Source organism: Acinonyx jubatus, chromosome C1 (genome assembly GCF_027475565.1).
Source record: "Acinonyx jubatus isolate Ajub_Pintada_27869175 chromosome C1, VMU_Ajub_asm_v1.0, whole genome shotgun sequence".
In the NCBI taxonomy this organism is placed as follows: Eukaryota; Metazoa; Chordata; class Mammalia; order Carnivora; family Felidae; genus Acinonyx; species Acinonyx jubatus.
Window position 1 is genome coordinate 154,825,070 of NC_069381.1, and position 24,322 is coordinate 154,849,391.

A 24,322-nucleotide genomic window follows, 5' to 3' on the forward strand; every position below is an offset into this window, starting at 1 on the left:
GTATATATATATACACATATATATGTGTATATATATATACATATATATGTATACACACACACATATATACATATATATATATATACCACATCTTCTTTATCCATTCATCAGTCAGTGGACATTTGGGTTTTCTCCATACTTTGGCTATTGTCAATAGTGCTGCTATGAACATTGGGGGGCATGTGCCCCTTTGAATCAGCATTTTTGTATCCTTTGGATAAATACCTAGTAGTGCAATTGCTGGGTCATAGGATAGCTCTATTTTCATTTTAATTAAAAATTTTTTAATGTTTATTTGTTTTTCAGAGGGTGAGAGAGAGAGAGAGAGAGAGAGACTGAGCATGAGCGGGAGAGGTGCAGAGGGAGAGGGAGACCCAGAATCCAAAGCAGGCTGCAGGCTCTGAGCTGTCAGCACAGGGCCCAATGTGGGGCTTGAACTCGTGAGGTATGAGATCATGACCTGAGCCGAAGTTGGACACCCAACCGACTGAGCCACCCAGGCACCCCAGTAGTTCTATTTTTAATCTTTTGAGGAATCTCCATACTGTTTTCCAGAGTGGCTGCACCAGTTTGCATTCCCAACAGCAGTGCAAAAGGTTCCCCTTTGTCCGCATCATTGCCAACATCTGTTGTTGCCTGAGTTGTTAATTTTAGCCATTCTGACAGGTGTGAGGTGGTATCTCGTTGTAGTTTTGATTTGTATTTCCCTGATGATGAGTGATATTGGCATTTTTTCATGTGTCTATTAACCATCTGGATGTCTTTTTTGGAAAAGTGTCTGTTCATGTCTTTTGCCCATTTCTTCACCGGATTATTTGTTTTTTGGGTGTTGAGTTTGATAAGTTCTTTATAGATTTTGGATACTAACCCTTTCTCTGATATGCAATATTCATTGCAAACATCTTCTCCCATTCTGTCAGTTGCCTTTTAATTTTGTTGATTGTTTCCTTCGCTGTGAAGAAGGTTTTTATCTTGATGAGGTCCCAACAGTTCATTTTTGCTTTTGCTTTCCTTGCCTCCTGAGACATGTCTAGTAAGAAGCTGCTGCAGCTGAGGTCAAAGAGATTGTTGCCTGTTTTCTCCTCTAGGATTTTTATTTATCCCGGCTATATCCTAAATAATCTATATTTCTTCATATTAGTCAGTGGATTTTGTTGCCCCAAGTTTGTTTTTCCTTTGATTTTCCAAATTTCTGTGAAGGAATAAACAGCCCAAAGAAATAATACCCCTAGGATTTTTGCTTTTTATAGTTCTGCTATTCACAAGCAGTTATTTTCTACAATTACAGGATGTTACCAGTAGAAAGTCTTCCAAGATCATTTAGTTGAACTCATTTATTTTACATTAAAAAAAAAAAAAAGACCCAAAGCAGGAAAAGGGATTTCCCAAGGCTTCATAATTCTTACACTTGGGATAGCTTTTTTTTTTTTAACTTTTTAATTAATCTCTTTATTGGGAAACATAACAATTCTATGCTGAAACATAAAGCAAAGGTAAGTATGATAGTTACTGAAGAGACATGTAATCACTGGAACAAAAATAGAATAATGCCAGAACCTTCCCAAATACAACCTCACACCTCCTTCTTTAGGCAACCATTAACCTGACTTTTTAAAATTGTGGTAAAATATATGTAACATAAAATTTACTATTTTAACCATTTTTAAGGGTATAATTCAGTGACATTAAGTATATTCACACTGCTGTCCAAACAACATCACTATCCATTTCCAGAGCTTTTTCATGATCCCAAACTGAAACTTTGTACTCATTAAACAATAACTCTTGGGATAGTCTTGATTAGGAATTTCTCAAATTTTCTGAAGCTCTAGTGTTTCCAAAGATAAAATGTTTTTAAAGCAACACAGTGATTTTTGCACTTATCAGTTGAAGGGAGAAATGTGGGAGTAGAAAATTTGAAGCTGCTTGAGGCTGTTTTTGTAGTTAGAGGGTTTTGAATATCTGTGGCAACCTTGAAATACAATTAAGGCTGAAACCGATACTGTTTTTATGTTGAAAAAAAAAAGAGAAAACAATCTGAATGGCTCCCACTGGGACATGCCAATAAAATCCTTTTTCAGGAACTCTCTAGAATGAAAGCATAGGCTGTACAACATACACTACTCTCAACTAAGTCTTCCCCTTTGGGACCTAAGTTAGAGCCACAATCCCTTAGTAGTTGACTCCAAACAAACCAGAGCAACATATATTTTACAATTTAAAAACATAACTCTTGGGGCACCTGGGTGGCTCAGTCGGTTAAGCGTCCAACTTCAGCACAGGTCATGATCTCATGGTTCATGAGTTCAAGCCCTGCATCAGGCTCTGTGCTGACAGTCCAGAGCCTGGAGTCTGCCTCAGATTCTGTGTCTCCCTCTCTGCCCTCCCCGCTTGGGTGCTCTCTCTCTCTTTCTCTCTCAAAAATAAATAAACATTAAAAATTATAAAAAAAAACATAACTCTTAGCCCCAGATTCTCAACCTTTTATTGTTTTGAATGAAGGAATGGAATGTTCACACAAATCCCGCCCCCCCCCCAATCTGAGTAGTTGTCATCACAGATAGTAATTGTTATTTTTCTTTTGCAAACCACATAAATAATGGAATCTTCTCTCCTATTTAGAGTCCAGGAGCAGAGAAAGGCCCAGTCAAGGAAGAAGTTAGTAGGAATTCCAGGAGGTGCAAGAGAAAAGATCACTCAAATGGAGGGAATGAGAATGGAGGTGCCAGGTAGAAGAGGGGCGGTAGAGCAAGGTGGACCCTGGCAGTAAACACCATGCTCCTCACACACCTATTTCTGCCAGAAAGTGTGCTTTTTAGGGGAAATCTAGTTATAGTGAATACCAAGGGCAGCTTGTAATCTGAATAGAGAGAATATCCAAGTGCATGATCGTATTCTTGTAATGCTATTTTTGTCTTAGATAAAACCACACACACATTCATATGAATACAAAGAATCAAGATACCAATCATGTTACCATGGCAACTTCATTCTGAAATATTTTCCTTCTGTATTAATTAAATCAAGGCTATAAACATAATAAAAAATGAAAGACCAAAGACAATTAAAGGCCATACCCATGTTAGCTTGACAGACTGTGTCCATGTGTTGTGCTATTCCAAAAAATGAAGCATTCCCTTCTCAGGAATCTGAGGACCCAATGATCTCTAGGCTGAAATAGTTTGATTGCATTTGAATGCCTGAGGAAAATGGATATTCTGTTATATTTTAAAAGGAGTTTCAGTTGTTCTGTTTACCTACAGAAAATGCCCAGTTACCACTTTCTTCATTAGTACTAGTAAATCTCAATTTTTTGGAAATAAAGGTTCTCTCTACCAGGGTCCCCAGGACCCTCAATTTTAGCCTTATTATCATTACTGAGTGACCATTTCTCCTATACCGTTCATGTTCTATCAGACTCCAAAAATTGTTGCCTTTGCTTTTTGAAGATTCTTGCATCTGCTCTCCTTTTTTTACACTTTATAATTTCTTTTAACATTTATTCATTTTTGAGAGACTGAGAACGAGTGGGAAAGGGGCAGAAAGAGAGAGAGGGAGGAGACAGAATCTGAAGCAGCCTCCAGGCTCTGAGCTGTCAGCACAGAGCCCAACGTGGGGCTCGAACTCACAAACCATGAGAGCATGACCTGAGCCGAAGTCAGACGCTAAACTGACTGAGTCACACAGGCACCCTGCATCTGCTCTCCTTTTTGTTCCCATTGCCATAGCCCTTCATTCATCAGACCCATGATAATCATATCCTGTTTTTCAATTCTTTATTTTTCAGTATTTATCAGACTTCTTCATTATTAGAGTTTTCTTTCCTTGGGAACAACAACAAATCCAAACCTATAATTGTATTTTCTTTCAGCCTTTCCATGCTTAAACATTTTTAAAAAATTATTTTTAGAGAGAGAGCATGAGTGAAGGAGAGGCAGAGGGAGGGAGGGGGAGAGAGGGAGAGAGAGAGAGAGAGAGAGAGAGAGAGAGAGAGAGAGAGAGAGAATCTTAAGCAGGCTCCATGTTCAGCATGGAGCCCAATGTAGGGCTCAACCCCATGACCCTGGGATCATGACCTGAGCTGAAATCAAGAGTCTAATGCTCAACCGACTGAGCCACTCAGGCATCCTAAGCCTTTCCATGTTTAAAGCTTGTTCTTTCCCGGCTAGCTCAGTTGGTAGAGTATGAGACTCTAAAAGCTTATTCTTAAGCCAGTCTTCTCTAGCCTCCTCCATATTCCATCATTGATATCATCATCATCATCATCATCATCATCATCATCATCTTCTTCTTCTTCATCATCACCATCACCTCTGTTATTAATTTTTTTCTTCATGTGACTCAGATTTTGGCTTTGAACTAACAAGGCATCAGTTTGGGAATATACTTTTCAAATTGGATATGGAGGAATTATAACCCAAAGCCTTTTTCCTGAGAAGAAATAAAAACTTATAACAAAACTGAGTGCAACAGACGTGGCAGAAGGCATCTAATACTTTTTGCAGGCAAAACTGTCAGCATGTAGGTAACTCAAGAGCTAATAGAAAGAGATGATTCAGTGATATTTAAGAAGAACTCTGTGTCAGAATAAGGTCTACATGTTTGTTTGTTTATTTTCTAGAGAGGGGGTGCAAGTAAACAAGCAGCAGAGGGGGGAGAAAAAAAAAGGGAGAGAGAGAGAAAGACAGGAATGGGGCTCACCCAAAGTGGGGCTTGTGTTTACCTTAAGTGGGGCTGGAGTTCACCTGATGTGGGTGGGACTTGAACTCAGGAACCATGAAATCACACATGACCTGAGCTGAAGTCAGATGCTTAATGACTGAGCCTTCCAGATGCCCAAAGGTCTACATGTTTTTAAATTTAGGTTCAAATAATCTTCTCTAATTCATTGTTGTAGTCATGATCTTGACTTTGCAGTTTTCCTTACTTATTTCAAAGTCTTTCCAAACCAAATAAAGGCAAACCAAAGACTTTGCAAACCAAATAAAGGCAAAAGACATCTATGATACTATAATATGATTCATCAAGAATAGCAATTAAACCACCCTCCACATATTTGATGGTCAGGCTTTGAGGCCTCTGGGGGCAGGTCTTTATTTTTTTGCATGCTGGGAGCTTTTCAAGTTTTTGACAGGTATTTGTTATTTCAAGAGGCAGACAAGTGCTAAACTTTGAATCCCATTATAGAAAATTCTCAATTCTCAACAATCAGATGATCATTTTCAAATATATAATCACTTTTTTTTACAAAGCAGTCAGAGTAATCTTTTTTTAAAAGTTTTTTAATGTCTGTTTATTTTTGAGAGAGAGAGAGAGACAAACAGTGAGCAGGGGAGAGGCAGAGAGAGAGAGGGAGACAGAATCCAAAGCAGGCTCCAGGCTCTGAGCTGTCCGCACAGAGTCCAATACGGGGCTCGAACCCATCAGCCGTGAGATCATGACCCGAGCCGAAGTGGATATTTAACCGACTAAGTCACCCAGGTGCCGCCAGATCTTTTTAATCTTTTAAAAACAGAAATATGCTCCTGTTATATCCCGTTTGAGTAAAGCATCAAGACTGAACTGGAATGCAGCACCCTCTCTACCACTTGCTGCCTCTTTCCCTCTGCTCTGGCTACTCTGGTCTTCTTTCATTTCTTCCAATGAGGCAGACCTTAGAGCTCTTGTACACTGATTCCTCTGGTCTAACTCTTGACCTGGTTAGTGTTTACTCAAACTCCAGGTCTCAGCTAAAACATTACTTCTTCAGGGGTGCCTGAGTGGCTCAGCAGTTTGAGCGTCAGACTTCAGCTCAGATCATGATCTTGCAGTTCATGAGTTCGAGCCCCGCATCAGGCTTACTGCTGTTTGTGCAGAGCCTGTTTCAGATCCTCTCTGCTCTCTCTCCCTCAAAAATAAAAATAAACATTTAAAGTAATTATAATAAAATAAGATAAAATATTACTTCCTCAAAAGGGTCTTCCCTGACACCTCCTTCCCCAATCCAAATTAATGCACTGTATTTATATTGTCACATTATAGCTTGTACTCTTCCTTCAAATCCCTTAACACAAATCATACTTGCAGAATGTTGCACGATTCACTGAACAAAGTCTATTTCCTTGTATCATTCAGATTTTGTCAAAGAAATAGAACCACCCTAAATAATATCAAAGGTGAAATTTATTGTAGGGATTAGACCTTATGCAATTGTGGGTGCTGGTAAAGAAGTCTATGGAAGGCTGTTGCCTTGCCTCTGGTGGTGAGCCTGAAGTCTCCATAGACTCCATAGGTCTATAGGTTCAGCAATCAGGAAGAAACTCTAGGTATGAAATGGGGAGAGCAAGGACAAACAAGAAACCACGAGGACAACTGGAATCCACGTTCATCTCATACTACCTTTGTCTTAATCTGTTCAGGCTGCTATAATAAAATACCATAGATCAGGTAGCTTATGAGCAACAGAAATTTATTTCTCACAGTTCTGGAGGTTGGGAAGTCCAAGATCAAGGCACCAGCAGATTCAGTGTCTGCTGATCTGGTGAGAGCTCACTTCCTATTTCACAGATGTCATCTTATCTCCGTAACTTCACTTGTTGGAGGGGATGAGGGAGCTCCCTGGGTTCTCTTTTATACTAATTATCTCCCAAAGTTTCATCTCCAAAAACTATCCTGTAGGGGCTTAGGGTTCAACATATGAATTTTAAGGGGGAGACAAACATTCAGTCTATAGCAACGTCCAATCTTGAGAATGTGGAAAACGTGCCAAAGAAGTTGGTACTCTTTGCTGTGGTGATGCACCTATGTCTGCCCCAGGACTCAGAGAAGCTGAAGGAGACCAGGCAGGAGCAGCAGGGGTGGCAAGAGCTGTGGGCTGGCTGCCCGATGACAAAGTGAGCCGGCGGGTCAGTGAGGATGGGCATGAATGCGGCAGTGCCTGTCATTACACCAGCTTTTAGAGCTGCTGCTTCCCATTCCTCTTCCCTTCCAAATCTTAAGATGATGTTTCTTGTGCCCAACACTAAACCAAAACCATACACAAAAGGAGGATTCTGAGAATCATGGTTTCAGTTTTAACTAAGTTGACACAGTACAAAACTACCCAATCCCTTATTAGTCTATAAGTTTCATGATACCAGGGAATATATGTTGTGCCCAGCACTTAGAATAACTTTCAATACACAGTAAGTCCTGAATAAATGTTTTAACAAACAAATTTTATTCTTATCTATGAACAAAAGGAATTTGTTCATTTAAAAAAATCATCGTTTGAATTACAACTTATTCAGGATTTAATTGTGGGTTGTAAATTGTAATTGTGAAATTAGCAAACTTTGAATATGATACTAATTTAGCAGTGCATTTAATACATTTAACCACTGATAGTAGCCTAATAATTGGTACAAACAAATCTGTAACTACCTCAAATTATTTTTGGGTATGTAGGAAAGTAAAATTAATTAATTTTAAAATGTCATCACAGGCAAAAGGTGATATCCTTAATTATGACATGTGTACTTTTAAGAAATAAGAAAAAAAGTGACAATTCCTTAAAGCTTCTCAAGATGTAACTGATGGCAAAGAATGAGAGTAACTGCAGTCAACTCTTTAACACTCTATTTAAAATTAGCCTAAACTTCAACAATTGTGTTGAAATTTAGGAAACTTTGGTGCTACAGGGGATCAGAAAAACAGAAAGTAGCCACCCCTGTTTGAAGATTTTCTGGTACCTTCCAAAGAACTGAGATATGAAAGACTGACTGCCTCTTTCAATTTGACTATTGAAATCCCCAAGGATCTGGACATTCCCACCCAAAGCTGGTCTTTGGCACACTTATCTTTGGTCTTAAAAAATCAATGTTTGAGGGGCACCTGGGTGGCTCAGTTGGTTAAGCAACTGACTTCAGCTCACATCATGATCTCACGGTTCGTGGGTTTGAGCCCTGTGTCGGGCTCTATGCTGACAGCTTAGAGCCTGGAGCCTGCTTTGGATTCTGTGTCTCCCTCTCTCTCTGTCCCTCCCCTGCTGGTTCTCTGTCTCTCTCTGTCTCTCAAAAATAAATAAACATTAAAAAAAAAGTCAATGTTTGACAACACTTGGATGACAATTACTGCTTAATTGTGCTTTGGTTTATAGGATGCATTGAAGCCTGTGAATGTACAATTTGCCATGGATGAAAAGTAGGTGATGTTTATTTTAGTAACATTTGGTATTTAATTTTAGAAAACTCCTCTAATTTTTTATGATGTGCTAGTGCAGTGATTAAGGAGAAAAAGCAATCAGTGGGATTTATCCAGTTTTAAAGACTTCAAAGAAATACTTTGGCATGTCAGTTTAAGCAGGTAAAGAAACTTTACTAAAAGTAGCCTAGTAATGCACTTTGAATTGTTATATCCTCATTAGGCAAATTCTAAACAGAGAAAGACCCTGGGCATCATCAGGTTCAAATTGTGATTCATTTAATCTTTTTTTTTTTCAACGTTTATTTATTTTTTTGGGACAGAGAGAGAGAGAGAGAGAGCGCGCATGAACGGGGGAGGGGCAGAGAGAGAGGGAGACACAGAATCGGAAACAGGCTCCAGGCTCCGAGCCATCAGCCCAGAGCCTGACGCGGGGCTCGAACTCACGGACCGCGAGATCGTGACCTGGCTGAAGTCGGACGCTTAACCGACTGCGCCACCCAGGCGCCCCGTGATTCATTTAATCTTTAATCACTCATTAATTCTGCAAATAATTTTTAGAGTGTCTATTATATACTAAGCACAGGTTAGACCCTAGGCTTACAGCAATGTTAAACAGATAACATGCCTTGCCCTTATGGAACTTAAAGCCTAGTGGGTGATTCAATTAAAAAATAATTTCACAAATAACCATATAGTTATAATACAGGGTACAATGAGAGGGTTAACAAAGGGTAAAAATAAGTTTTGGGTTTTTTTAGGCTGGGGCTCAGAGAAGGGCTTCTTGAAGAAATAATAGTTTATTTGCTTTCTCAGACACTTAATACACCAAAGTGGCAAAACTAAATGAAAATGTTTTAATGGACAGAGTTAGGCACTACCTCTAATTACTTCCATCCATCCATCCATCCATCCATCCATCCACCCATAAAATAGATCGAATATTTCTAAATAAATTATAAGAAAATTTAATTTAAAATTAGTTAATAATAATAAAGTGCTATATAGCCTAAAAATAAAATGATCCGTAGCAGAAATCTATGTATCATCAATGTTGTTCATCATACAATATATTTTTAAAGTATAATTTCAATGGCTATAGAAAAAGCATTCTATAAAAAGAAAATGCTTAGTAAATTAGGAAAAAAAAGAAATTTCTTAAACTAATGACAGAAGGACATTTTTCAAGATCCTTCAATGAGTATATTTAATAATAAAACTTTAAAAAGTCTCCATTAAAGTCTGGAGACCACAACTATTTGACACTTTCCTAAATGGCCTAGTCAATGCAATAAGAAAAGCAATAAGCAGTCTAAGGATTAGAGAATGTATTAGTTAGACTAAATATCACTCAATTTGTTGTGGTTTGGAAATTAAAAAGTTGACCACATTGTTCACTTCTGAAAGAAAGACAAATTAGTCATTATTTGCAAATAATATGCTAATCTTATCAAAATCCAAGGCAAGGAATGGAAAAACTAATTGAATGAATAAGATAATTAAATAGAATTTTTCCCAGTAAGATAAAAAGGCAACATGAAAGAATTCAATAGTATTTTTATAGCACTTTTTTGCAAGAGCAGTGAAAATTATAAAATGTTAAGAAATTAATTTTTCGAAAGTTAGACTTTTATAGAGAAATCATAAAACTTTTTTTAAGAAGCATAATAAGAAACTTGAATACATGAAGATTATTTTCAAGGATGAAAGGACACACTTTTATAAAGATATCTCCTCAAATTAAGCTCTAAATTTAATAAGTTCCAATATGAACCTGGAATACTTTCTTACACCATACACAAAAATAAACTCAAAATGGATTAAAGACTGAAATGTGAGACCTGAAACCATAAAACTCCTAGAAGAAAACGTAGGTAGTAACTTATCTGACACAGCCCACAGAAACATTTTTCTAGATATGTCACCTTTGGCAAGGGAAACAAGCAAAACTAAACTATTGACACTACATCAAAATAAAAAAAAAAAACTTTTGCACAGCAAAGGAAACCATTAATAAAACAAAAAGGCAACCTACTAAGTAGGAGAAGATATTTGCAAATTATCTATAAATGGTTAATATATTTATATGTATGATTAATATCCAAAATATATAAAGAACTTATATAACTCAACACCAACTACCTCAAATAAGCCAATTAAAAATGGGCAGAGGTCCTGAATAGACATTTTCCCAAAGAAGATATAGAAATGGCCAACAGGCCCATGAAAAGATGCTCAACATCACTCATTATCAGGGAAATGCAAACCAAAACCATAATGAGATATCACCTCATACCAGTCACAATGCCTAGAATCAAAAAGACAAGAAATAACAAGAGTTGGTGAGGATATGGAAAAAAGGGAACCTTCATACACTGTTGCTGGGAATGCAAATGGGTGCAGCCACTGTGGAAACATTATGGAGGTTCCTTAAAAAATTAAAAATAGAACAACCCTACGACCCAGCAATAACACTACTAGGAATTTATCCAAAGGATACAGGAGTGCTGATTCATCGGGGTACATGTATACCAATGTTTATAGCAGTGATTTCAACAATAGCCAAATTATGGAAAGAGCCTAAATTTCCATCCACTGATGAATGGATAAAAGAGATGTGGCTTACGTTTTTTTTTTAAATAATGAATGTGTCTTTATTTCTCTCCCAATTTTTAAACTGTGAACATTCTGTATTTGAGTCACAGCCTTTACTTCCAGGTGACTTCTTCATTAGGTCTCAACTCCCTTTTAAACAACAAACTCCTGTTCTGGAAGGCAGGTTTTCATCGTTCTTTTTGTCTAGATAACATCCAAGGACAAATCCCACAGGCACAAGCATATGTACCCAGTGGTCACGAACAATCTGAATTACATTCATCATGAATGTTGTGGCTTTGTTGCCAAAAACGACCCTACAAACAAGACCTGCAGGGAGCCAAGCCTAGATGTGGTTTATATATACAATGGAAACTACTTGGCAATGAGAAAGAATGAAATCATGCCATTTGCAGCAATGTAACTGGAGGGTATTATGCTAAGTGAAATAAGTCGGTCAGAGAAAGAGAGAGATCATATGGTTTCACTCATATGTGGAACTTGAGAAACTTAACAGAAGACCAAGGGTGAAGGGAAGGGGAAAAAAATAGTTACAGAGAGGGAGGGAAGCAAACCTTAAGAGACTCTTAAATACAGAGAACAAACTGAAAGTTGATGGGGAGGAGTGGGGGAGAGGGGAAAATGTGTGATGGGCATTGAGGAGGGCACTTGTTGGGATGAGCACTGGGTGTTGTGTGTAAGTGAGGAATCATGGGAATCTACCTCCAAAACCAAGAGCACACTGTTCACACTGTATGTTAGCCAATTTGACAATAAATTATATTAAAAAAAAAAAAAGAACGGGACTTTTGAAAAGGAATCATTAAAGTGGAAAATAGTTTAAAAAGTAAAAAAAAAAAAGAGATAGAAATATATGATCCAGTAATTCCACTACTGGGTATTTACCCCCCAAAAATGAAAACACTAATTCAAAAAGATACATGCACCCTCATGTTTATTGTAGCATTATTTACAATGGCCAAGATATGGAAGCAACCAAAATGTTCACTGATTAGGTGAATGGATAAAGAACAGGTGGTAAACATACACAATGGAATATTACTCAGCCTTAAAAAAAAATGAGATTTGCCATTTGCAACAATATGCATGGACCTAGAGGGTATTATGCTAAGTGAAATAAGTCCATCAGAGAAAGACAAATACTATATGATTTCACTCATGTGAAATGTGAAATTTGTTTTGAAACAAAACAAATGAACAAAGAAAAAAGAGACAAAACAACACTAGTAAATATAGAAAACAAAGTGGTGGTTGCCAAAGGGGAGATGGGTGGGAGGATGAAAGAAATAGATAAAAGGGATTAAGAGTATATTTACTGTGTGGAGCACTGAGTAATGAATAAAATTGTTGAATCACTATACTGTACACCTGAAACTAATATAATGCTGCATGTTAATTGTAAAATAACATGAAAATAAAAAAGAAAAGAAAATGTACATAAACTACAGGGCACCTGGGTGGCTCAGTTGGTTAAGCGTCTGACTCTTGATTTCGGCTCAGGTCATGATCTCACAGGTTTGTGAGTTTGAGCCTCACATCAGACTCCACACTGACAGTGCAGAGCCTGCTTGGGATTCTGTCTCTCCCTCTCTCACTGCCCCTCCCCCACTTGCTCTGTCTATCAAAATAAATAAATAAACTTAAAAAATGTTTTTTTTAAAAATACAATGTCTATAAGCTACAATCCACTAATTCTATATCTCACATATACTCTAGAAAAATCCTATGTGCAAAAAGTAAACATCAAGGATGTTCATGGAAGCAGTGTTAATATTAGTAAATAAGAGGAAAAACCTTCATGCCCATCAACAAGGAAATAAATAAATGCATTATATCTATGCAATCAATACTCAGTGGCAATTAAAAAGATCTTTAACCTGTAAATATCAATATAAATAGATCAAAAACAATGCTGAAAAAGAAAAGCAAGATATTGATAAATATAATATGCTATATATATATAAGCCATATACAAAAGAAAACAATCCTTCATGTATTGTTATGCATATCTGTTATATATGCTTAGCATTTAAAAACATAGGAATATTATATATGTGCAGAAATATATATACACACGTTTTATGTAGTGATATATAAAACTACATGTAAATCTATTTGAGAATACACTAGAAGAAATTAGCACCTCAAACACATCAGAAGAGAGGGGTGTGGGGAACAGGGAGGGAATAACCATGGGAAATTTAAAGGAGACTGTCCTAGGGGCACCTGGGTGGCTCAGTCCCTTAGGTGTCCGACTTCGGCTTAGCTCATGATCTCACTGTTTGTGAGTTTGAACCCTGTGTCGGGGTCTGTGCTGACAGCTCAGAGACTGGAGCTTGCTTCGGATTCTGTGTCTCCCTCTCTCTCTGCCCCTCCCCAACTTGCACTCTGTCTCTCTCATAAATAAATAAATAAATAAATAAATAAATAAATAAATAAATAAATAAATAAATAGACTGACCTATATCTTTAGTTTGTTCATTCTTTCTTTCTCTCTTCTTTCTTTCTTTCTTTCTTTCCTTCTTTCTTTCTTTCTTTCTTTCTTTCCTTCTTTCTTTCTTTCTTTCCTTCTTTCTTTCCTTCTTTCCTTCCTTCCTTCCTTCCTTCCTTCCTTCTTCCTTCCTTCCTTCTTTCTTTCTTTCTTTCTTTCTTTCTTTCTTTCTTTCTTTCTTTCTTTCTTTCTTTTTCTTTGTTTCTTTCTTTACTTCTCCCCAGGGATAGAATTTAGTGATTCATCACTTACATATAACACCCAGTGCTCATCCCAACCAGTGTCCTCCTTAATGCCCCTCGCCCCTTTAGTCTTTCCCCCAGCCAACACCCCACCAGCAACCCTCAATTTGTTCTCTGTATTTAAAAGTTTCTTAATGGCTTCCTGTTTTTATATTATTTTTGCTCCCCTTCCACTATGCTGTTTCTTAAATTCCACATGAGTGAAATCATATGATACTTGTCTTTCTCTGACTGACTTATTTCACTTAGCATAATACACTCTAGTTCCATCCACATTGTTGCAAATGGCAAGATTTCATTCTTTTTGACCTCTGAGTAATATTCCATTATATATATATATACATATATATGTATGTATATATATATATCCATTATATATATCCGTTATATATATCCATTATATATATCCATTATATATCCATATATATATATCTTCTTTATCCATTCATCAGTCAATGGACATTTCAGTTCTTTCCATACTTTGGTTATTGTCGATAGTGCTGCTATGAACACTGGGGTACATGTGCCCCTTCATTTTTTTTCCCTATATGAAATTTATTGTCAAATTGGTTTCCATACAACACCCAGTGCTCATCCCAAAAGGTGCCCTCCTCAATACCCATCACCCACCCTCCCCTCCCTCCCACCCCCCATCAACCCTCAGTTTGTTCTCAGTTTTTAACAGTCTCATATATGCCCCTTCAAACCAGGGCAAATACCTAGTAGTGCAATTCCTGGGTTGTAGGGTAGTTCTATTTTTACTTTTTTGAGGAATCTCCATACTGTTTTGCAGAGTGCCTGCACCAGCTTGTAATCCCCCCAGCAGTGCAAAAGGGTTCCTCTTTCTCCACATCCTTGCCAACATCTGTTGTTGCCTGAGTTTTTTTTAAAAATTTTTTTAAGTTTATTTATTTTGAGAGAGAGCACAGGTGGAAGAGGGTCAGAGAGAAGGAGAGACAGAATCCTAAGCAGGCCTCTGCAACATCAGCACAGAGCCCGATGTGGGTCTTGTACTCACAAACTGTGAGATCATGACCTGAGCTGAGATCAAGAGTCGGACGATTAACAGACTGCACCACCCAGGTGCCCTGCCTGAGTTCTTAATTTTAGCCATTCTGACAGGTGTGAGGTGGTATCTCATGGTGGTTTTGATTTGTATTTCCACAATGATGAGTGATGTTGAGCATTTTTTCATGTGTATGTTAACCATCTGGGTGTCTTCTTTGGACAAGTGTCTATCCACGTCTTTTGCCCATTTCTTCACTGGATTATCTATATTTTCAGTGTTGAGTTTGATAAGTTCTTTAGAGATTTTGGATACTAACACTTTGATATGTCATTTACAAATATCTTCTCCCATTCATTGGTTGCCTTTTAGTTTTGCTGATTGTTCCCTTCCCTGTGCAGAAGCTTTTCATCTTGATAAAGTCCCAGTAGTTAAGTTTTGCTTGTTTCCCTTGCATTGGAGACACATCAAGTTAGAAGTTTCTGTGGCTGAGGTCAAAGAGATTGTTGCCTGTTTTCTCCTCCAGAATTTTGATGGCTTCCTGTCTTACGTTTAGGTCTTTGATCCATTTTTACTTCATTTTTGTATATGGTGTAAGAAAGTGGTCTGGTCTCATTCTTCTGCATGTTGCTGTCCAGTTTTCTCAACACCATTTGCTGAAGAGACTGTCTTTATTCCATCAGATAATCTTTTTTGCTTTGTTAAAGATTAGTTGGCCATATGTTTGTGGGTCCATTTCTGGGTTCTCTATTCTGTTCCCTTGATCTATCTTTCTGTTTTTGTGCCAGTACCATACTGTCTTGATGATTACAGCTTTGTAATATAGCTTGAAGTCCGGAGTTGTGATGCCTCAAGCTTTGGTTTTCTTTTTCAGGGTTGCTGTGGCTATTTGGGGTCTTTTCTGGTTCCATACAAATTTTAGGATTGTTTGTTCTAGCTCTGTGAATAATGCTGATGTTATTTTGATGTGGATTGCATTGAATATGTGGGTGTGTTATTTTTTAATTAACAAATACACAAAAGACTGAGAGTCAATGAGACAGAATATTAGCAATGTTTAAATCAGAATGACCAAATAAGATATTTCCTGTATTACTATTTGTAATTTTTTTCTTTTGACTCTCAAAATTAAGCACAATTTAAAAAATGTACTTATAAATTCCTTTTCACACAACGTAAACAGGCAGGTCAAATGCTCAAAGTGTCTTTGGGATTTTCTTTTCTAAAGGTCTCTGATTAGAATAACCAGGCCATCTTTCCATTAGGTATGGAAAGAGAAATAGAAGAGAAAGTCCAAAGGTCATGTTCATTGTGGGAATTCCCCAAGTTCTGTTGACAGACCTCATCTCCATGGTGTGGGGGTGAAGTAGGAGAGAGGTGGGAGAAAGGTTATCCCTAGGGCTTCCTTCCTACATCCCTGCAGACTCCTTCATCTGGCAGCACATAGACATGAAGCATTAGTGAGCAGAAAGAGTAAATAAGAAATGAAGCAGGAGATGCCAGCTCCCTTGAGGCTTAGACAAGATGTTACTGATAAGAAATATTCATGCTAATTTCAAACTCTGAGCAACAATAGAATACTCCACCTAGCATCCATCATATATTCTTATAGGATTATGGAGCCTCTCACAGGCCAAGAGAAGATTGGGATACTTCTACTTTTTTGAGGCTTCAGTGTATTAAAAAATGATAACATTTAAAGATAAACTTATAATAATTGTTATAAGTATTTACATTAAAAATAATGCTGTTAAAACAAATTACAGTAAAATGTAAGTATGCTACTCATCACAACTACAAATTATGAAAACGTATCAATTCAAAGTGCATTGTGGAAGTGTGTTCCAATGATGGGAACAACAAACATAAAGGTCTACAATAAGTGTCTTTGTCTTTTAATCCTGTTAGTATCTCTGTGACTGTATGTAATACTTCAATAGAAGACATTGCCAAAAATCTCCAATTGAGTCCTTTCATAAATAAGGGATCAGGCCTCAGTGCTCTTCCTGGGGTATCCCTCCCCTCTCTCCTTGTTTTAAGTTCTGCTCTTGGGGGATAACTTAGAGGAATGACTGTGTCTTATTACTTGAGAGGATAAGGAGGGCCAGAGCAGGACTTTAGCTAGACCAGTAGAGAAATCACATTTACTACAAGTCAGTTGGATGGAATAGTCAAGTTCAGGAAGGATAAAGGATAAATAGTCGAGTTCAGGACATAAAGCAGGGAAGGGCAGGAAGGTGTTATAAGTACAGGCAGGTAAGATGCTTATAGCAGAGATGTGTGCCTGGTCTAACTGCCCTGCCCAGAGCCTGGTGACTCATGGAATGATGGCGGCATGTCTAATGTGTGGGTGGGCTAAACTTTAAAACACCTTCTCTCTGCAACTCATGGTCTAATCACTGTGTTTTATTCTCATATTTCCCTTTTTCTAAAGGCTTTACTTGTAAGTCTTAACAACAGTCATATTCACATTTTCTTCGAGAAATTGTTGAAAATGTGCTCAAGAACTGTAGTGCCTTTCCCAGTGACCCCTACACCAATGAAAACACATATATGGCCATCAAACTAAGCTTCTGACACAAAGTTTGGGGAAGATAGCAGCAAAGATCAAGTAGTTAAATTAATAGAGGAGGGCCAAAAAAAGAGGGAAGGATTAAGGAATTGGGAGCTCTGGACAAATACAGACAAAATCACAAGCTGCAGTGTGTGAACCGTGAGGATCTAGTTATAGGGCACCAGCACTTGAGGGTGGAGCTTAATATTCACCAAGGTTTCCCTATTTCCCTATAGCTTAAGTCCATATGTATTCTGAATGTTGTGGGCCTCATGTGCAGGTGGAGTTAACATACAATTCCTGTAATGCCCACATCTCTTAGGAACTCATCCAAAGCAGAAAATATATCACCAGGTCTATTAAAGGTGCTCTATTTTTTAAAGTATTATTAAAAGTATAATAAAACTTAAAATGTCAGAGCCTACAGGTACTATGTATGAGCATACTGTGAAATAATCTGGCCATAATGGCCAATTATGGTCATTTGTCATTTGACAATATTTGCCTCACCTGGAAACCCAGAATGGTGCACTATTGCAAGAATGGAAGAGAAAAAGGCCCAGGGCATTCCATTCCCAAGAGATAGCTTACATAAGTTATAACATAAAGAAGGAGAATGAAAGCATAAGATGATTTTTAGTCTTGGCTTTCTACAAGGTCAAGAGAATTGGTGCATGCTCGCTACTTTGTTATTAGAAAGTGGAGAACATTCTCCTCCCAATTCCCCCAAGTGAGAAAGGGAAAGTTGCCACTGGATGCCATCCCTATATGGGGAGGCCTGTAACATCAAGGAAGAGAAAAGAAACCAAGTTATACTGCCAACATTTCAATTTGATGAACCTTTTGTTGTTAGCTCTTTCTAACTTGGGGAGATGGGACAGAGGAGGAAAGTGGGAGAGAGAATAAGGGGAAGACCCTCTAGACATTTGGAAGAGAGAAAGTTCATCTGCAAAAGTGGAAACCAATGTGAACTACATCTGCTTAAAATTTAATACAACCTTCCAAAGAGAGTAAAGCAACTGTGATGAAAGCAAAACAAAAAAGCAAAATATTTAAATTAATTTAGACCATGGTAAGAAAAAGGTTTCCCTTGACCTTTGGCTAAAAAGTCCTTAAAGCGGGGGTGGGGGGGCAGTCCAAAAGGAAGGCTATTTTTCAGGGAGTTTGCTGTGAAGAGTTAGTTGCTAGTCAGATTTTAACAGAAAAATCCCCCCAAATTTCTGAAGTTTCTCCCTCCATGTCATTTTGGGTTGTTGTCATCAAACACAATAAAACCTTGGTACATATGTAATAACTACAAAAAAATTTCAGAAAAAGTACTTAAAAATTCCCTTGTGTTCCTCAAAAAGTTAAAAATGGAACTACCCTATGATCCAGCAATTGCACTACCACATATTTACCCAAAGGATACAAAAATACTGATTTGAAGGAACATAAGCACCATGATGTTTATAGCAGCATTAACAATAGGCAAATTATGGAAAGAGCCCAAATGTCCACTGACTGATTAATGGATAAAGAAGACAATGTGATATATATATATACAATGGAATGTTGCTTAGCTATAAAAAAAGAATGAAATCTTGCCATTTGCAATGAGGTGGATAGAGCTAAGGGTGTATTAATCTAAGCAAAATAAGCCAGTCAGAGAAAGACAAATGCTATGATTTCACTCATAGGTGGAATTTAAGAAATGAAACAGAAAACGTAGGGGAAAAAAAGAGAGAGGCAAACCGTGAAACAGACTCTTAACTATAGAGAACAAACTGAGGGTTGCTGGAGGGGTGTGGGTGAGGGGATGGGATAAATGGGTGACGGGGATTAAGGAGGGTACTTGTGATGAGCACTGGATGTTGTATGTGAGTGATGAATCACTAAATTCTACTCCTGAAACGAATATTACACTATACGTTAACTAACTGGGATTTAAATAAAAACTTGAAACAAATTTTTTAAATTCCCTCTTATAATTCTCAATTGGTGAGCTGAAAATTCAATTTAAAGGATCGATAAAAATGAAATCACCCCCAAACACTCACCCACTATCAGGAAGAACTGGTTAACCACAGCTTTAGAATTTGGTTGGCATTTTCAGTAAGTCAGTGCTAAAAAAGAACCCCACGTTTACAACAAAAGAAGATCCAAAGACACCGCAACATGGCTTTGGAACGTTTGCATCCAAGGTGCTCCAGACAGGACAGCACTTGGCTGCTGGCCTAGCCCTGCACAGAGTCCAGCCAAGATATTTTCAGGGTGGCTTTTCCCCACTCCCAAGGGCTCTGTGTCAGGGTCTTCAACATGAAAGCAGACTGGGGGGGATAGCTTTGAGGCAAGAATTTAAAATGGCTGAAAGGGACTTTTCAGATTAATCAGTGTGAAAAGGTCTGAGACCATTTTCATCCATTAATTTATTCAGTTCTATTTTTTTTAAACCTCATAAGCAAAAAATGAAAGCAAATAAAACCCAATGATAGTAAAAGATTTAATTTTTTCACCTAAGATGATTTTTTTTAATTAAGAAAGATGTTTCAAAGAGCTTTGGTTAAAAAAAATTCCTGAGATCACCTGATCTTTTATGAAGTCTACGCATTTGTTTTTATGAGGCCATAAGACTGTGTGTTATTTTGAAATCACTAAATTCCAAAAATTCTTATGGAAATTCTCCATTCTCAATCCAAAGTGACTGTGGACAGAAAGGAAGTGGATGTGATAAAATATAAACACATTGCTGAAATTCAAATTCAAGGAGAATTCCATCTAGAGGAGACTATAGAAATCAATGAGACCAGTGGTTCTCAAATCTGGTTGTGCAACAGAATCACCTGTTTAATGTTGTTCCAGCCTTTTATTTCAACTCAGCTTTCTTAAAATACATCTTTGAGTATTTCTTCTGTTTCAAATCTTCGCATCTATTCCTTCCATTTTACCACCGCCAAATCAGCCATGGGAATACCTATACTACTTAGGATTGTTTTTCATTCTCTATCCTGTTTGGGATCAACAGTTCTCTTACCTCTCTATCTTTTCATGTGAACATCTACAGTTTTTCAAGACTTTCCTCCACTTCATGGATTCTAATGCTATAATACTCATTGTTTCTTTCTTTAATGTTTATTTATTTGTTAGAGAAAGAGAGAGAGGGTGCAAGTAAGGGAGAGGGGCAGAGGGAGAGAGACTAACAGAGAGAGAGAGGGAGAGAGAGAGAATCCCAAGCAGGCTCCACGCTCAGCACAGAACCCAATGTGGGGCTCAATCCCACAACTCTGGGATCATGACCTGAGCTGAAAACAAGAGTCCAATGCTCAACCAACTGAGCCACCCAGGAGCCCCGGTACTTATTGTTTCTAATGCAAAATGTAATTAATAACAATCTATACTGGTTTTTATTATATTTTAAGGTTAATATATTTATTATAAAATAATTTAAAATATTAAAATTTCTTAAATATAAATACTAAATAATGTACAGAAAGGGACACATGTAAGAAAATGTTCAAAGAAATGGAAAATTATTTACATATTGTTTTCTTGTGTATCAAAATAGCAATGTGTGATGCTTAATGAAATGAAATAGGCACTCTTTGGAATTTTATGTAGCACAATAGATTATCATTACTCTTTGAAATATAATTTGACAATATATACCATAAGACTTAAATACATCATTTCCAAAACCTAGCACTCATCATCAAAGGGGAAAAAAAGTCAGCCATCTCATCCTTCCTTTATAAATTTCTGCTCCTTTGTCCTAATAGCCATGACTTTGTGTATCCCATTAGAATTCCAAGAAATGTTTTATGACTTTTTCTAGTTTATATATTATAACACTTTTGGAGGTTTGTGTATCTTCTGAGTTTTCATCAAGGAAGAGTCCCGATTTTCACAGGTTGCAAAATGAGGATCAGAATAGTACCTACTTCACAGCATGATGTAAATCAAGTTAACTTTTATGTGGAAGGCTGGAGTTTGACTAGCTGGTTGGAAGATTTCTGTCAGTTTACTCTATAATTGGAGCCCAAGTTCTTGATTGTCTCTGAGGCTGGTATGATAGAGCAATAGTGTGTTTCCCAAATTTCCTCACATTGCAGGGAAAAGTCATCAGGACAAATCATATTCTGAGCATGCTCTGCCACTGCCTGGGAGCATGATGGTGACATTGTGTAAAGGAGAAAATGGGGGCAGGCACCTGGGTGGCTCAGTCAGTTGAGCATCCAACTCTTGATTTTTGTTCAAGTCATGATCCCAGGGTCATGGAATCAAGCCCTATATGAGGCTCTGCACTGAGCATGGAGACTGCCTAAGATTCTCTCTCTCTCTCTCTCTCTCTCTTTCTCTCTCTCCTTCTCTCTTTCTTTCTGCCTCTGCAACTGTCCCCATCTCTCCTGCTCTCTCTCTCTCTAAACTAAAAAAGAGAGAGAGAGAAAAAAAATGGAGGAGGACCAAAGCATAAAGGCTATGGCTTTAAGAGGAGATATTTCCCTGTTTTTGCAAGGGATGCCAGTATCAAAACACAAATAGCATTGTTGGTGGAAATGCAAACTGGTGCAGCTACTCTGGAAAACAGTGTGGAGGTTCTTCAGAAAGTTAAAGATAGAAATACCCTGTGACCCAGTAATTACACTACCAGGTATTTGTCCAAAGGATACTAAAATACTGATTTGAAGACACATGTACCTCAATGCTTATAGCAGCATTATCAACAATAGCCAAATTATGGAAAGAGTCTAAATGTCCACTGACTGATGAATGGATAAAGAAGATGTGTGTGTGTGTGTGTGTATGTGTGTGTATGTGTGTGTATACACACACACACACATATATATAATAGAATATTGCTCAGCCATCAAAAAGAATGAAATCTTGCCATTTGCAATGACGTGGATGAAACTACAGTGTATTATGCTAAGCAAATAAATCAGAGAAATACAAATACCAGATGATTTCACCCATATCTGGAATTTAAGAAATGAAACAGATGAACATAGGAGAAGGGAAGGAAAAATAAAATAAGATAAAAACAGAGACGGAAGGGGCGCCTGGGTGGCTCAGTCGGTTAAGCGTCCGACTTCAGCTCAGGTCATGATCTCGCGGTCCGTGAGTTCGAGCCCTGCGTCGGGCTCTGGGCTGATGGCTCAGAGCCTGGAGACTGTTTCGGATTCTGTGTCTCCCTCTCTCCCTGCCCCGCCCCTGTTCATGCTCTGTCTCTCTCTGTCTCAAAAATAAACGTTAAAAAAAATTAAAAAAAAAAACAGAGACGGAAGCAAAGCATAAAAGACTCTTAAATACAGAGAACAAAGTGAGGGTTGCAGGAGGGGAGGTGGGGGGGATGGGCTAAATGGGTGATGGGCATTAAGGAGGGCACTTGTGATGAGCACTGGGTGTTATATGTAAGTGATGAATCACTAAATTCTACTCCTGAAACCAATACTACAGTGTATGTTAACTAACTTGAATTTAAATAAAATATCGGAAGAAAAAAAGGCAAGTAGCAGCTAAATGAGACTGGAGAAGTTACCCTGCTGTTTGGGGGCTGGTGTTGTGTACATCATCCTAGGGAAGAAGGTGCTGCTGAACTGTGAACTTAGCTGTCTTCCATACACCGTCTCAATTTTTTGGCCTTAATTGTTCTACTTCATGGGCTCTTTCTAGCATTCTTGGTCAGGGCAGATTTGCCCCATCACAAAGGGCCAGTGATGACACACTGTTCCTTTCCATCTATGTCAAGTCAGCACCTTTTAACTTAGTTCAGTTAGCACAGGGTTGGAATTTTTCGAAAGAAACTTGAATTGGCAATCAGAAGGAAAAAAAACCTAATGAAATAAAAGCGTAGAGAACGGGCTGGTTTATAGAGTTTCTTTTAAAATTTTCCCTCCCTCTCGACTTTCTTTCTTCCTTTCTTTTCCTTAGCTTTTTCCCCTTTTTTATTTTCTTCTTGAGTACTACCATGCTGCTCCATGGGAAGTCAAGGATGAATAAGAGGCTTGACAGGGGCGCCTGGGTGGCTCAGTTGGTTAAGTGTCCGACTTCAGCTCAGATCATGATCTCACGGTTTGTGGATTTCAGCCTCGCATTGGGCTTTCTGCTGTCAGCATGGAGCATGGAGCCTGCTTCAGATTCTGTGTCTCCCTCTCTCTGCCCCTCCCTTGCTGTGCTCAATCTCTCTCTCTCTCAAAAATAAACATAAAAAAAAGTAAGTAAGAGGCTTGACTCTCTTCCCACCAAACCCTAGAGCCATTTAGAGCTTCAATCCTAGGTATGCCACACCTCATTTCCACTCATTTTAGTCTTAGTCCCTCTTTGAGGTTCTCAGTATCTCTTCAACCTTATTTTCCAGTGACATTTGTGGTCACTCAGCAATGTACTTGCATTACTCCTAACTGCCGCCAGGTGGTGTCTAATGCTGGCTCACATAGTTTACATATATTATTTATTTTAAATAAGTTTATGATGAAGTCAACTTTGTTTTCACCATAAAAATGTACCCTTCAAATAAAATTTAAAGTGTTTCATCATTCACTGACTGCCAGATCTTGCATCATCACAACACTTGTATCATGCTTTACCACTGACAAAGTGTGTGCACACTTTTCACGTTTCTTCTAATAGTTCTTTAAGGCAGTACGGCAGGTGTTTTTATTTGTCACACCTTACAGATGACAGGGTAGATTACGTGGGCCAAGGTCACACAGTTACTAAGCAGTAGAATAGGGATATAAGGCCTGGTTGAATCCAAGCAACTTGTTTAACACTGTGCTGTAATGGCACGAATAAAGAAGAAACACCAGGTACAGGTTTTAAAGCTCGAGTATTTTACATCTTCACTCAATTATCATCCTCCTTATTGCTTTTAGGAAACTGTTGAGGTTATGTTCTGGGTGTGGCACCTGCATTTTCCAGCATTCTATGGCTGAGCCCCACATAGCATCCACCTGTCTACTTTGCAGCTTTAGATGAAATGTTAATTGCTATCATAATCTTCAGTTTCTCTGAGTTCAATACTTTCTTTTTTGTCTTATTATTTTGTACAATGAGAGGTTGCCCTTCTGCCTTTATTTCCTTGAACAATAAGGATCCCTAAACACGACACATATGTCAAATGATATGTTAGCACATGATTGTTTCTTCCTCAGGAAAGAAAAAAAATTCCCTAGTAACCAAGTTGCTATGTTCTCTTCGGAAGCTCAGCTATTGTCACTGAATGCTCAGATCTATCTTTTCTTCTTAAAGGATCCAAACTGATATTTTCTTTATCG

The 24,322-nt window shown here is 37.9% G+C and overlaps 1 long non-coding RNA gene and 1 pseudogene across 2 annotated transcripts in view; both read right to left on the bottom strand.

Moving 5' to 3' along the window:
* Positions 1–24,322, bottom strand: part of LOC128314056 (uncharacterized) — an 84,569-nt gene that overhangs the window by 29,173 nt on the left and 31,074 nt on the right. Inside the window, exon 5 of one of the 2 annotated variants that reach the window (XR_008295417.1) lies at positions 2,475–3,200. The exons of the other annotated variant lie outside the window; for it this stretch is intronic. This is a non-coding gene — a long non-coding RNA (uncharacterized LOC128314056). Of the gene's footprint in view, positions 1–2,474; positions 3,201–24,322 lie in introns of those variants that run through there. 2 annotated transcript variants of the gene reach the window in all.
* Positions 10,788–11,041, bottom strand: LOC113595316 (NADH dehydrogenase [ubiquinone] 1 beta subcomplex subunit 1-like; annotated as a pseudogene).